Here is a 16,377-nt window from a genome sequence, read left to right as displayed (position 1 = left end):
ATCTTTGCTTGCACAGCTCTTTTCGGAAGCCCTGGGAAGGGCCCCATAAGATCTTTCACATGGTCGTATATTTTTGTAAAGTTCCAAAAGTAAAATATTTTAACTGAAATTGGTTACGACAGCTGTCTCTTTTTACTCCCTCTCTCCCTTCATTATAATTCCCCAGGTGTGGGGTGGCCTTGAAACGGCTGTGGGCATTTTTGGGATTCAGATAAAGGGAAATTGTGTTGAGGATATTAATGATACATTTCTATGTAGTCTAGAGTTACTTTTGTGTAGAGTTACCTTGTTACTAGTCATTCTAATCTAGGTATGGCTTCCAAGAATATTTCATGCCATCCAGCACACACAAGAGCAAGTCAAATACATTTCTAAATTGTGTCTATAACATTTTGAGCTACATAAGAATACAATCAAATTACTCTTCTACTACGTCCGTCACCTTACTGATGGATATAGGAGTTCTGCCACTAGAAGCCTTGTTTCTTCAGGACTTTTTAATGCGTTATATCAATGCATGCTCCCTCACCAGTGTGGCATGAAGGTGCAAGGCACACATGGCGCCATGGAATGAACTTATCCTACAACTCTTGGCACTGGAAGCATGTGGGGATTGGGAGAGAGACAAGTGTGAAATGTACAGAGCCAGAAGCTAGTCTGTTGAAAATTCTTCCAGTTGTCTGACACATAAAGTTATAAATGGAGGTTTCAGTTCTCAGTGATGCCTAAACAAAATGGAAATGTTCTTCCATCAGGAATATACTTAATAATGTAGCATATACAATTATAAACACACTCTTTTCTCTATTTTTTTATTATATGTGCTTGAAATAGAATTTTCCAGAATGCCTGTGTTTGTAGGAGCAAAAAACTTTAAGTACTATAAACAGTAAGTACTGCTAAGTACAGTACTATAAGCAGTAAGTCTGTGATTTTGTAGGTTTTATGCATCTCAAAATAAGTCTTAGCATATCTGACACATCTTGTCAAGATGAATTGTGCTGGTTTTAGATGAAACAGCATGCAGTATTGACACAATGCATTAAAAAGTCCTCAAGAAACAAGGGTTCTATAGAACGCCTATATTGCTCAGTAAGGTGATAGATGGAGAATAAGAGTAGTTCGATTATACTATTACACAGCTTAATATATTGTAGACACACTTTAGAAATGTATTTGACTTGCTCTTGGGCATGCCTTAATTTCAGATTAATTTTGTATCTATTTTCAGAATGGTTCATACACTAAAACTCAAAGAGGAAAGGAAGGATGTATCCTATTGGAAACTGATGATCTCAACTAAAAGAAAGGAGAGTAGCAGAGACTTCAGAATGTTGAAAACTCTCTTATCACAACAGAAGCTAAAAACTCTGATGGCCAGAGTCATAAAGACAAGAAACAGGATCACAACAGCAAGGAAAATATCGATAAAACAATAACAGAAGAGAGAGAAAATTTATGTAATTTGGGACATTCCAGGACAAAGAAAAGAAGAACAGGAGGAGGAAAGTAATGGTCTGCATGAGGACATGGACTACAGAAAAGTTAATGAGTTGGTCATTGTGTCAAAGGGTATTTAAAATTAGCCACTGATGGGCTTCCCTCGTGGTGCAGTGGTTGGGAGTCCGCCTGCCGATGCAGGGGACACGGGTTCGTGCCCCGGTCCGGGAGGATCCCACATGCTGCGGAGCAGCTGGGCCCGTGAGCCATGGCCGCTGAGCCTGCGCGTCCGGAGCCTGTGCTTCGCAACAGAAGAGGCCACAACAGTGAGAGGCCCGCGTACAGCAAAAAATAAAAAAAATAAAATTAGCCACTGCTCAAGAAGCCTGAAATACCATGACTCTTTTAGGTCATAGGTGAAGGAAACTGGATAAGCTTAGTGCAAATTTGACAAAACTCTAAAAATGTTACATGACACTGTAATGAGTTGGAAGTTGGAAAAAACTTTTCTAAATTATCAATAATGAAAAAACAAATTTCTGCTAGACTGAATTATCTTTCTCACCTCCTTATAGAAAGACTGCAGAAAAAAGTGGCTTATCATATAAAGAGATGACTACAGATTTAGAAAAATATTATACATGTATTTTAGGCAGCTCATTAGGAAACATGTTTTGTCATTTTTCCCCCCTGGATTTTGTGATGTTTGTGGAATTTTTCAGTTTTAGAAATTAGTATTTTATTATGATTTCTTACTTCATTGTAAACAAATGTTCAATCTGTGCTCAGTTCTTGTCTGTGATTTTGAATTTCTTTCAGTAAAAAGGGCCCCCAAATTGTATAAGCTTTAGGCCCCACAAGAACTGGATCTATTGCTGCTCATCTGATAGCATCCTTTATAGAGCAGTGTTTCTCAAGCCTTAATATGCATTTGAATCCCTTGGGGATCTTGTTAAGATGCAGCTCCTGAGATTCTGTATTTCTAACAAACTCCCAGGTGGTGCCCACACTGCTGGTCCAGGGACACACTTTGAGAATCAAAGATCTAGAACAATGGTTCCTGTCTGGCTGTGCATTGGAATCACTTGTGATGCTCTTAGAAAACACAGATGCCTGGGCCCTACCCTTGAAGATTCTTACTTAGGAGGTCTAGATTGGGGCCCTTTAGCTATATTTTTTTCTTGTTTAAAAATTCCTTAAGTAGGGAAAGAGACCCTTTGATACACTGTTGGTGGGAATTCAAACTGATGCAACCATTTTGGAGGTTGATTTAGCAATATCTTCCTGGAAACCCAAAAGAAGCCAGCTTGTAAGGCAGTCTGGGAAAGGGAATTTACAGATTCCTACCCCAGGGTGGGAAAAAAAAAGTGTGGGAGGATGGGGTTTGGCTGAGAGACAATAGATATATAATTGGTACAGGGTGCATTCTCTGTGACCCAGAACTTCCACTTCTAGGAATTTATCCTAGTAATATTTATACATATCAAGACATATGCTTAAGATTGTTTAATTCCACATTATTTGTAGTTGGGGAAAACTAACAGTAACCTGCCCATCAATAAATTATTCAAATCATGAAACATCTTTACAATGAAATAAAAATAGCTAATCTTAGTTAAGCAATTACTATGTGCCAGACATTGCTCTAAGTTATTTATAAATATTAACTAAATTTGTCTTCACAATTATCATGTTTCCATTTACAGATGATGTAATTTATATGTATTGACATGGAAAGCTGTCCAGGGGTATAACAGGCAAAAAGCAGCTAGGAGAACATTACATATAGTATATCATGCATAAAATGATATATTAAAATAGCAAAAAATGATATATTAAAATCTGAGACACAATCCCAGTAGATAACTACTGATCTAGAATAGGAATGAAAGGACATTCAGTTATATCCAAACACGGTGTTTTCATGCAATTTGATGAACTGGTAACACTTTCAGAAGAAGAGAAAGTAAAAATGATTAGGTTGATTTGTTGGTTTAGAGTATTCTGTCAATGGTCAGACGGATAGTCATTCTGAATGATCTCAACATTAGGGATGATGGGAAGAACTGACCCATAGATGTTCCTATATCTCATTTCTTTTAGGACACGCTCTTGGGAGAAACACTCCAGTGCAATTTGTCTGGGCTTCTCAGTTGGTTGCTCTTTGCCTTATGCTGTTTCACCTTAATAAGCTCATTCCACTCTTACTTTTAGTCCATGGCAAGGTTTAAAACATTTTCCAACACTTTATTATGGGAATTTTTAAACATACAGAACAGATAAAAGAAATCTACGGGGAACACATGTATCTATCATTGGATTGTACAGTTAACATTTTACTATACTTGCTTTATTACAAATCTACTTATTTCTCTATGCACCCATTGATCCACTTCATTTTTGGGGACACATTTCAAAGTAATTTGCTGACATCAATCAGTACATTTTTCCCTAAATGCTTCAGTATACATATCAACAACTATAGTTTAATATTTATTTATAGTTCATTTTCTTTCCTGTGAGGTAAAATTTACACACAGGAAATGCACAAATCTTAGGTGAACCATTTGATGAGTTTTAACTAATGTGTGCATCTGCATAACTCAAACTTCTGTCCAGAGAGAACTTTACTGTACCTGCGAGTTCCCTCATGCCTCCGCCCTGGGGTACTTCCCTGCCTCCGCACCACTCCCCCACCAGACAATCACTGCTCTGATTTTTTTCCATCATAGATATCCATCCTAGAACTTCATGTAGTTAGAATAATACAATATGTCTTTTGTGTAACAATTCTTTCACTCAGCATAACGTTTTTGCGTTTTTGCGATTCATCCATGTTATTGCATGTCCCCATTGTTTGTTAAGCACTTCCTTATTTTCTGGCATAAGATGATGTTTCAGGTTCAACTTGTACTTTCCCTGTTCTAGGCCTGGAATCAGCCATTTTCCCAAGGACCTCTGGTTTCCTTTAATAAAGGGTATATTCAGAGACCAAGATTTGGGCACTCAATGTTTTAATTGCTACTGGGGTGTCATTGCTTTTAGGCTCATTCACTCCGTGGACAGACATAGGAAATACACACACACACACACACACACACACATACGTACACACACACATATATATGAGATATATATGTGTGTTAATATATGTATATATACATACACACATATACATCTGTAACTATTTCTGTATTTATCTGTGTGTATGTATATATTTACACACACCAACACACATAATAATAAAAGCTAAGTTCATACTGATACTGTGGTTTCAATCCAAACCCTCATGGTTTTCTAGACTTCCTGTTTCAATGTTTGTAAATACCTTCTCTGGCAATGAGAATTTTGGCTCCTATTATCCTAGTATATTTACTTATTGGCTCAATCTCCCAACCACGCCCGCTGTCTCTTCCGCCCACCACCTCCACATCCTGCCTCTTTACCCTGTGTCTCACCCCCTCCTGCCCTGCATCCATGCCTCTGCATGGCTTCCTCAACCCCCTCACCATCCTGTGATTTCAGTTGCTGTGCTGAGTTCTCCATGCTGGGAAGGGAAGTAGAGGGAGCAGGCAACACATTTTGAAGGGATAAAACCCAAGTGAACAAAACCATTTACTCCATTTGCAGTAGTTCTATTTCTTAATTCCTGTTCCTAAATTTTTTTTTTTTTTTTTTTGGCTGTGTTGGGTCTTTGTTGCTGTGCACAGGCTTTCTCTAGTTGTGGTGAGCTGGGGCTACTCTTTGTTGCAGTGTGAGGTCTTCTCATTGCGGTGGCTTCTCTTGTTGTGGAGCACGGGCTCTATCATGTATCTATCAATGGTCAGACAGATAGTCTGCTCTAGGAACGTGGGCTTCAGTAGCAACACGCGGGCTCAGTAGTTGCGGCTTGTGGGCCCTGGAGTGCGCGAGCTTCAGTTGTTGCGGCGCCCGGGCTTAGTTGCTCTGTGGCATGTGGGATCTTCCCGGACCAGGGAATGAACCTGTGTCCCCTGCATTGGCAGGTGGATTCTTCACCACTGCGTCACCAGGGAAGTCCTGTTCCTAAATTTTTACAGAGAAAAGCACCGAGTCTTTAAAAAAGAGAAAGGGAACGATGGAGTGGAGCAAGTTACAATTTTATTTAAAGTCCCAAGCAGAAGACTTTTTTTTAAGGATTTATTTAATTAATTAATTATAACATCTTTATTGGAGTATAATTGCTTTACAATGTTGTGTTAGTTTCCACTGTATAACAAAGTGAATCAACTATATGTATACATATATCCCCATATCCCCTCCCTCTTGCATCTCCCACCCTCCCTATCCCACCCCTCTAGGTGGTCACAGAGCACAGAGCTGATCTCCCTGTGCTATGCGGCCCAAGCAGAAGACTTTTAACAGGCTATTAGAATGATAACCTGTGCTTGCTGTGAAATCAGCTCAAAGCCTTCCTGATGTTGCCCAGCACGGGCTAACGCTGCTCTGTAACAAGTGAACACACTGATGGCCTTCAAAGGCGTCAGTCAGTCATAAGGAGTATTAGCAGAAGCTTCCATTGCCGAAGTGTTGGCTGTCCTTGGGCAGGCACAGCAGGCGAGGGTCCCAGCCATTTGCACCAGTCCTCCAGCCTTGGCATTCACGAGGTCTCAGCTGTGACAAGCCTGTAGGCATCAAGGTCAGGCCTTCACCCACTGACTTGAGCTTCCTTGGGGTTTCTCATCAGAGCCTTTGCCTATCACCTTAGGGGAGAAACCCTGCCAGAGTTCCTTTCACATTTCCTAAGTCCAAGAAATAATCTGGCTTTGGGAAAACAATCTGATAACTCTTTCTGGAAGTTGTGGGAGGTAGCGACCCCTTGAGTGCACCAGGCAGCGTGTAGGGTTGGCTCTTTCGTTTCGAGTAGCTTAATTTGCTTATCAGATTGCATAAAGCTGGGTGCTCTCAGGGTCTGCTTCTATCTCTGGCCACACACTCCCTTCTGACCAGGGAACCCACTTGATCATCTCTGAAATATGCCACATTTGTAGGCTTAAGGCAGCCCTGACCTAAAATAAGGATGGCAGATTTGTTTCAAGACATGTACTAGCTCTGATTAATTGTTCGCATAGGCCTGAGAGAGCTGTATAGTAAAGGACTTTGTGGCCTCATCAGGGCCCAATAGGAAAGAGTACTGTAATTGATTAGTTACGTCTGCCGTGAGCATGGCAGGGAAGACTGGGGTAAATGGGCACCGTATTTGTCATCCCTATCCTAGGATTTAACCTCATGTTCCACCACAAGATAGGTAAGAAAGTTTTGCCTGAGGTAGACAGTAATTATCTTAACTTCAAAACTGCCTGATTGGCAGTATCTCGTGTCTGTTGTCCTTATTTATTTTATTAATATTTTGGCCAAGTGTGTTCTCTGACGAATAACAAGAAAGAAAGAGAAAAATGAATATTCATTGAACATCTACTAATTGTCAGTTCCTTCTTTTAGGAGCTTTATTAAATATCTCTCATGATATATTCAAAACAATCTTATAAAATCAGAATATTATTCCCCTTCTTAAAATAATAAAGAAATTAAGCCTCAGAGAAGAAAATATTTGCCTAAACCATAATAGAACATCTCAAATCCAAGGGTGATACTCATTCTGATATGCTTGGACAGTGGTTCTCACTCTTAGGAACATATTAGAATCTCCTGGAAAGATTTTAAAAACATTTGAAAATTTTGATGACTGCATCTTGTCAATTACATCAGAACCTCTGGGGTAGGGGAGACTCAGGCATAGGAATGGGTTAAAAATTTTCCAGTTGATTCTAATCTGCAGTCACTGGGCCAAGGGGTAGGGAGCAGGATAATTTATATTTATAGAATGCCCATTCTGAGCCTAGCTCCCTGCCCTGCCATATTCTATCTAATTTAATTCTCATGTAATTTCTCAAAGAAAAAACTATTAGCCTCTTTTTACCTATGAGGAAAATGGAGGCTCATAAAACAAAGAAATTCCTGAAGATCTTGCAGTAGAACTGGGATTTGAATGCAAGTCTGTTTGCTTCCAAAGTACTTGCTCTTTCCATGGCACCATGCTTTTTTTGTTAAGTTTCTGAACCAAGGCTCCACCCTTAACCTTAGTTATGAGCAAATCTGGATTCTGCCTAGTTTCCGTATCTGACCCCAACTTGTCATTCCCTTCCTTGACTTGGTTCCAGCTTCAGCTGGAAGCACCCTTCTGAGCATTTGGTTTCATGGTCGAGAAATGCAAGAGGCACCCCCTAAAGTTACCACCTTCTATCCTGTGGGCTTTGGGCAGCTCAGAGCAAGGCTGTTTCCAGAGCCAGGGATCCTGCACAGTGACCTCGACTGCAGGATCTCTGATGTCCAGGCCAGATAAGTGTAGAGTCCCTTCTTTGGACACGAGGCAGTTCAAAGAGATACAGAAGAGTTGTGGCCTGAGGTCCTAATCCTGTTAATTGAGGGCACCTGTGTGCCTGCTTGGCTGTTTCAATGTCACATTGACTTCAGCTCCTTAGGTCAGAATCAGGAGTCTCCATGAGATAGCTGAGTGAACAGGAGAACCTCAGAGCTGGATTGGACCTCCAGCTTGATTTAGTTCCACACCTCCCCAAGGCCAAAAAGCCCTGTCAGCACCATTGTCTGAAACAAATGAGACTGTTTAAATATTTCCTGGGGAAGGAATGGCACAATCTCTCCCATTAATTGATACATTGTTAGGCAGCTCAGAAACACTTTTAAAATTAAGCCTGTATATTGCTCTCTACAATTTTCAAGTTCTTCAGCTGATTGATTTTCCTCAATCTTATCAAAGACTAATTTCTATAAAGTTGATCCATCATCCAAGTAGTTGGTACAAATTAGGTTGGACTAAGCAAGGTCAGTTCCAGGCCAAATTATGAATAAGGTTCTCCAGCGGAGTTTACTTTCATTGTCCTTAATCATGTGTTTTCCTTTAGGGACAGCCCCTTCTCACCCTCTCCAGTCTAACTTTTCTTCCCCCATCAGAATTCCCGCTGTCAGAAAAAATTTGGAAACTTAGCCACCAGGGGTAAGTGAATGATAAAACATGATTGATCTCCTCCTAAGAGCATTTATACTTTTTTTTTTTTTAAGGATGAAGGCTTGAAAGGTTTGGCATAAAGGAATAAAATGAATCTTAGTCATCAGGCAGCTTAAGGGAGGGTGGGGTAAGGGAACATAGCTTCCCAGCAATTCTGATATTGAAACAGCACGTAAAACATTGATCAGCTTCAGCTAGTTTTGCCTCCTTAAACAGAGCGTTGATTAATCAAATTGAAACAGCACCAGCTTAAACTGGTTTTGCCTCTGTAACTAGGTTGATTAATCAAACCTTGAGTTGCTTTACAGAGGCAGCACTGCGCATGTGCAAGACGCGAACCCACCTCTCCAGGATGACCCCAGAACCTAGGATCTTCAGTCCACAGAACTCAAAGAATAGAAGTGTTGCCACCGGAGCCCTTTACGAAGCAAGAAGTCCTTCAATAAGGAAAATCTGGCCTCCTGCACCGTAAGTAGCTTATATGGACTAATTCAAGACTAGCCAATCAGCTTCCAAGTTTGAAATTCCCCTAACTCCTTAAATTTTGCCCTGAAGCCTGGATAGGGAGACAGGTTTGAGAACTTTGTCTCCAGTTTCCTTGCAGGTCAATCTCACAATAAAGCTCTTCCTTTTCTCAAAAGCTAATGCCGTAATATTGGCTTCTGTGCGCCTGGGGCAGCCAGCCCTTGCTCGGTAACAATCTTGAGTCATGTAGGACACCTGACTCGCCAACGTGAGCCTGGTCCTACGTCTCCATGCTGGGCTGCTGCCTGGTCAGATGACGATCTCCGCTCTGTGAACACCGGTGGTCTCATGGGAAGATGGAATTGAAGAGCATAGGGAGATCAGGGACCTGTGTTACTTGAGGTCTAAGTGAAATAGAAAGTGGCTGGTTGGCTCAAAGTAAAGCCCAGTAGGATTCGAATAGCCACCCTGAGTTTGATGATCTGTTTTCATTCCCTTCTCAAAGATGGCAACGCCCACAGTGCAGTCTCCACTCCACCCTTCCCGCTGCCAAAACAGGAGTCAGCGATCATTTGGAGAGGAGTTTTCCTCAGGAAAAACAGCCGTGTCTTTTGATGCAGAGCATACACATTCCTTGAAAGGCTTTCTGTCGAAACAGACAAGATCCCAGCCTGCCTTCCTTTCAGAGAGATGAAAATATCACAGCCTGCGGTGGTTGAGAGCGCCGTGAAAACTAAATTCCTTCGCCTTGAGGTGTAGGGATGGGTGTGTGTGTTTTATTTATTATTTACTGAGAAGCCTGCCCAAACACTGCATTTTAGGAACTGGTAAGAAATACCGATGAAAATATGAGCACCCGGGGCATGAAAGAGCCTTTGAAACTAGGACAGACTTTCATTAGAGCCCTACCTGGAGTCTGTGGGCAAGGCAGTTTGTATGCACTACCCTGTCATCCTCGCAAATCAGTTTTTAAACTTGGTTTAGGCTCCGGGAAGCAGTGAAATTGGGAATTTCAAATGAGCCTCTCATTTCAGATGTGTCCATAATAGAAACCACTGGGCAGTGGGGCATAATTAACAGTCTCTCCTTCACTGAGACCGCAGAATGGCATTCATTTCACCAACTGGGCTTGACAAGAATTGGCTAGAATGTCTGAGTAGCTTTCCAGCTGCTGCTCCTGTAGCTCTGGCTTCCAGCAGTATTTGCATTCCAAATAAAACGAGGCCTGAAATAGATGTGCAATACATGTTCAAAGCTATTTTTAATCAATGATCACTTGGTTCGCTGTGAAAGATTATCAGCAGGTCACAATCCATTTCAGATTTTGCTGTGTCCTGCAGAACTGATCTAAACACACAGCGACTTCAACTTCCTTGTGCTTCGTCAGCTCTGTGGATGAAGGGGAGGAGGGGCTTGAGTGGACGGGGGCCTCACAGACACGTTTACAGTTACAAGGACCAGAGCTGGAGGGCCATTTACTTGAACTGTTGAAGTTTGTCCTGGTCCCACAGAGAAACTTTGTGGGGCAGTCATAAGCCCGGAGGATTCTGTCCTCAGAACCTCCATCCTGAAACTCACCATGTTACTGTCCAGGAAGCCAATCAATTTCAATTCAAGGGAGAACTCAGAAAGAAATGTTTCTCATTTCTAAGCCCCTTCTAGCTGTGGGGATGCTGTGATTCCTGCATATTTCTTTATAGATAGTATCTTCCTGGAAGCTTGAGCTTTCTATAGGGACTGCTGCCAATATTATCCACTAGTTATTGTTGTTGTTTTAAATAATAGCACCTTACATTTATTTAGCACGATTACTATTTGCAAGCAAGTCTATAATCTCATTTGCAAAAAGAATTTACATAGTATGAATATTCAAATAGTTATAATTGCATATTAATTTTGTTTAACAGAATATGCTCATATTACTTTCCCCACCCCTGTTTCTCTCTTTTCTTTTACTATAATGTGTTTTCCTTTTTGATCCAGCTCTTCTGACTTTTTTTTTTTTGACTTTTATTTTACACATCCATTGGCAACTATATTTCAGTTGATCCCCAGGACTATTAGTCTTAATCTTACAACTTAAAAATAAACCCTCTGTCTTTTACCCATAATATTCATTTTGCCATCATTTTCCATCCTCCCCAAATGCTAGTTTATAATTTCCAAAAACATTTTGCTGTGATTTACTTGAGAGTTTAGATGTGGCTTCGTCTTTTTTAAAATTATAATAGTTGATACCAACTCATGCACATATAAACTCTGCACAAGGTTTCTAACCTCTCTGTGCCTCAGTTTCCTCATTAGTTAATTTGAGTTCATTAGCTGTTGTGAGGGGTGAGTGAGTTATAACACTGTAAAGTGCTGAGCGCATCTGGCACGTGGTCAGCATTCACTGAATGTTTGCTGTTACTATGTTGTTTGTCTTCCTCCACGAGAATGTGTGCTCTGTGAGGGCAAGCTCTGTGCTGAATGGCTTCCCTTTGGCCCTCCAGGTCCATGCTCTGCCTTCTCCACTCTGTGCGTTGACCCAGCAGACAGGTGTTGTATGGACCACATCAACAGTCCTTACCTGTGGCTCCAGGTTGGGTTTTGCTCCTTGTGGAGCGCTGACAGGAGACTGGAGGGAGCCAGGAGAGTGAGTTTGGGGAATTTGTTCCTCTAGATCCCTCCCTGGGGGAGTCACATCAGGATGGCTGTGTCCTTGACTGAAAGTCACAGGTCCTGTCAATGGCCTCTCCACAAGCTTTCTATCCAGGCGCCACTGACTACTTCCTCCCTTTGCCTGTTCAAGCCCAGTGCTGGCCACTGTGACCATCCTTTGTTATTCCCCTACACTCTGCCGACACCTTAAATTACCCCTGTTTAAAGTCCCCTCAAATTCTCCAGTGTGAACGTGGCTTTCTTTGTCTTCCATGACTTTGATATTTTTGAAGAGTCTGACCAGATATTTTGTAGAATGTTGCTCAGTTTGGGTTTGCCTGGTGTTTTTTCACGGTGAGCTTGCAATTTTGCGTTTTGGGAAGGATACTTTAGGGGTCATGTACCCTTCTCAGTGCATCGTATTGGTGGATACATGATTCAATATGTTTTATTACTAGCGATGTTAACCTTGATCACTTGGTTAAGGTGACGTCTGCTTTACTTTATTATACCATTACTATTTTCCTATTGTAATTAATAAGTAATTTTTGGACTATATATATATATATATTTTTTTTTTTTTTTTTGCGGTACGCGAGCCTCTCACTGTTGTGGCCTCTCCCATTGCGAAGCACAGGCTCCGGACGCGCAGGCTTAGCAGCCATGGCTCACGGGCCTAGCCACTCCGCAGCATGTGGGATCTTCCCAGACCGGGGCACGAACCCGTGTCCCCTGCATCGGCAGGTGGACTCTCAACCACTACACCACCAGGGAAGCCCAAGGACAATATTTTGAGACTATGCAAATATCCTGTTTCTCTTCATGCTTTCACTCATTAGTTTGAGCATTCATCAGTAGATCTTGCCTGCAACAGTTAACACGGTAGTGTTCTAATGCCAATTTTCTATTTCCCTCATTCCTTCCAAATTTCTTTTTTTAAAATTATTTTATTTATTTATTTATTTATTTATTTATTTATTTTTAGCTGCGTTGGGTCTTCATTGCTGTGCACGGGCTTTCTCTAGCTGCTGCGAGCAGGGGCTACTCTTTGTTGCGGTGCGCGGGCTTCTCATTGTGGTGGCTTCTCTTGTTGCGGAGCATGGGCTCTAGGTGCGCCGGCTTCACTAGGTGTGGCTCGTGGGCTCTAGAGTGCAGGCTCAGTAGTTGTGGCGCATGGACCTAGTTGTTCCGTGGCTTGTGGGATCTTACCAGACCAGGGCTCGAACCCCTATCCCCTGCATTGGCAGGCGGATTCTTAACCACTGCGCCACCGGGGAAGTCCCCCATATTTCTTAATTGGAATTCATTCTTCCATAAGGAAGAGTTGTATCTTATTTATTTATTTCAGTATGGACTTGTGGATATTTATTTTATTATTAGGATTATATACAACCCCATGCTATCATTATTTATGAAGTTGATCCAGCTTTGGCTACTGGGAGCTCTTTTAGACTGGATCCTATGTCCTTTTCACATACACACATTTTTGAGCACTTCCTTATTTCTGGCACCAAAAGATGCTTCTGCTATTTGTATTTTTCTTTTTTTAAATGAGTAGACTTTATTTTTTAGAGCAGTTTCAGGTTTACAAAGAAAGTGAGCAAAAAGTACAGGGAGTTCCCATATACCCCCCTTGGTTTCCCCTACTATTAATATCTTGCATTGATATGGTGTATTTATTACAATTGATGAACCAATATTGATATATTACTATTAAGTCCATAGTTTAAATTAGGGTTCACTCTTTGTGCTGTCTAGTTCTGTGGGTTTTGACAAATGCATAATGTCATGTGTCCACAATGACAGTAGCATAAAGAAGAGTTTCACTAGCCTAAAAATTCCCTGTGTTCCATCTATTCTTCCCTCCTTCCCCCCAACCCAAACTGCTGGAAACCACTGACCTTCTCACTGTCTCTGTAGATTTGCCTCTTCCAGAATGTCACATAGTTGGAATCATACAGTATGATGTGTCTTCCTTCACTTAGCAATAGGCACGTAAGGTTCTTCTATGTCTTTTCATGGCTTCATAGCTCATTTCTTATTATTACTGTATAATATTTCATTGTATGGATGTACCACCATTGATCCACTCACTGACTGAAGGACATCTTGGGTGCTTCCAAGTTTTGGCAATTATGAATAAAGCTTCTGTAAACATTTATGTGCAGGTTTTTGGAGGACATACGTTTTCAACTCATTGGCGTAAATACCTAGGAGTGTGATTGTTGCCTCATATGGTGAGACTATGTTTAACTTTGTAGGCAGCCGCCAAGCTGTCTCCCGAAGTGGCTGTTACCATTCTGCATTCTCATCAGCAGTGAATTCTTGTTGTCTTAACATCCTTCAGCATTTGGTGTTGTCAGTATTTTGGATTGTATCCATGCTAGTAGTTATGTACCAACTGTGTTGTTTAACTGGTCAAATCCAATAAAAGGTGCTGTCTGAAATGTTTGATGAAGGATGTGTCTTGAGAATCAGATTTCTTGGAATTGGGAAAGGAGCCAAAGCAGAAGCTAAGTTGAAAACAAAAAAAGAGGGACCAAGTCTCAGCCCAGTATGGCAAAATCTACCTGAAAGCACAAATAAAACTGAATTCCCAAGTCTAGAGTCAAACTGAGGAAAGGAAGTACATTGGTATTTTTTAGTATGTGGATATCTCCTGTCTTAGTGTCTTAATTTTGGTTAGCTGGAATTTCTTCTTCAACTACATTTATCAGAAAAGATAAATGGGTAATGTATTTTCTGACCCCATGCATCTTGGGAATGTTGGGAATGCCTTCAGGCATAGAAGACAAGTAAGCTGGAGTAGGTGGAACGTCTGTTGTGCTTTTCTGCTCAGGTTTTCTTGTTTGTCTTTTGTTGTCGTTGTCGTTGTTTTTGTTTTGTTTTGTTTTCAATTGAGGAACGTTTACTCCCTCAACCCGTGTATTTTTGGTATAATTATCACTTCAGAGTCGGTATGTACCTAGACCTGGTTAACTGTGATAACCTGTCCTTAATGACTTCTACAAGGGGTGGTGATATAATCCAAATAGGGCCAGTCAGGGCCTTTGAATTAAATTATATGCATGGCTTGTGAGCTGTATGGATGTAGAGCTGGGCTGCGAGGGGCCATCTTCTCTGCCGTGTGAATAGAGTTCATCTGTGGCAAGAGAGAATGAGGCCAACGTAAGCAAAATGAAACAAACAAAATGAAACACGCAGATCTTAGAGATGGAGAGAGAGAACGCGAGTGCTGGAGGGAAGAGAATGAGAAAATGAGAGCGGGGCTAGCTGAATTGTTTGAGATCTTTGATCAGCTGCACTGGAAGTCTTACTCTTGGACCTTCCAGTCAGACAAGCCAATAAATTTCCTTTGGTTTTCTTAAGATAGTTTGAGTTGGTTTTCTGTCCTTTACAACTAAAAAAAAAGAAAGTATAGAATTGCTATTAGGAAAAGGCCATTGCTAGGAATAAACTCTACAGTAAAGATTTGGTTGAGTCTAAGTGTATCACAGGATGGAGAGGACCCCCATACCAAGGGCAAGAAAATCGTCCATCTTTGTTATGCTGTTCCAAAACATATGGCTAAAGGGTGACCTCTTCTTTCTTTGGACTCAGACATGTGCCTGCTGAGGCTGGAGCTTTAGAGGAATTGTCAGAATTTCAGGATGTTGCCTGCTTCTTGCACGTCTTTCAAGAAAAGAAAAAGCTTCTGTATAAATTGGTCCCTGTGAAAGCAGGGAGGAAATAGTATATAACTTCGTTAAGAGGTGCCTTTCCTCCATTTGGATGTGGGCAGTCATCTAAGACTGCTGGGGGTCAGATAATCATGCACCTCATGGAACTACAAAAGCCAAAATCCCTGACCCAGGCTGAAGTTAGTGTTGGCAGAGGCTGGGAGGTGAGAGATGGAGTAGGGGTTGTGATTGGGAGGAATTTGAGAAATCCGGAAGCCTGATCCTTTAAGCCCCTCCCCAAACTATCCTGCTGAGCACTGGCTGGTGGGGGAGGTAACAATGCATTCCCTAGTAAACAGCCAACCCACCGGTTCAGCCTGGGCACAGCACTGATCAGTTCTGCCTCAATACCTCAGCCTGGGTCATTTAGGACTCTCGTAGCTGAAGGCTAAGACCTGCTGCTAAGAAACAGGTATGCAGAAGAGTCTGGTCTATAATCAAGGACAAGACAAGATTTCTGATTTTCACCTACAGAAGTAGACCCAATCAGTAGATGACTAGGGGTTTAAAAGTATTGAACTTCCAGAGAAATACCAACTGGGAAGCACTTGCGATTGTTGGATTGCTAAGGCAATCCCCAGGTCCTTGTAATAACACCAAATGCAAGAGAGATGTTAAGGGGCAGGACCTCCAGACGGATTTTTTCCTACATTCATTTTAGGCACAGCCTTGAAGAATAATGAATGTGGGCGATCTGTGCACAGGGAGAAGCCTGGGGTTGTCAGATTGGTTTCGCTGTCAAGATGTAAATTCTTGCTGTGTTATTCTGTAGGGTCTGGTACATGCTGTGGCATACATCATGGCACCCTTTCTGAATGGAGTTTTTGTTTTTTAGTTTTTTTGGCCGCACCGCGAGGCATGTGGTATCTTAGTTCCCAGACCAGGGATTGAACTGCGCCCCCTGCAGTGGAAGCACGGAGTCTTAACCACTGGACCACCAGGAAAGTCCCCTGAATGGAGTTTTATTGGAAGATACGCTATTTTTCCTCCTCTACTGTGTAAGGGAGCTATAGGGGATCATTACATTGATCATAAACTGCAGGTTATTTTTTTATTATAACTATTATT

General features: G+C 41.5%; 1 long non-coding RNA gene across 1 annotated transcript in view; it reads left to right on the top strand.

Annotated features, from left to right (window-relative positions):
- Positions 1–8,784, top strand: part of LOC125960792 (uncharacterized) — a 143,838-nt gene extending 135,054 nt beyond the window's left edge. The window contains exon 7 of the long non-coding RNA XR_007470801.1: positions 1,232–8,784. This is a non-coding gene — a long non-coding RNA (uncharacterized LOC125960792). The remainder of the gene's footprint in view (positions 1–1,231) is intronic.
- Positions 8,785–16,377: the final 7,593 nt, after the last annotated feature.

Source organism: Orcinus orca, chromosome 13 (assembly GCF_937001465.1).
Source record: "Orcinus orca chromosome 13, mOrcOrc1.1, whole genome shotgun sequence".
Lineage (NCBI taxonomy): Eukaryota > Metazoa > Chordata > Mammalia > Artiodactyla > Delphinidae > Orcinus > Orcinus orca.
This window is presented reverse-complemented; position numbering and strand designations above follow the sequence as displayed.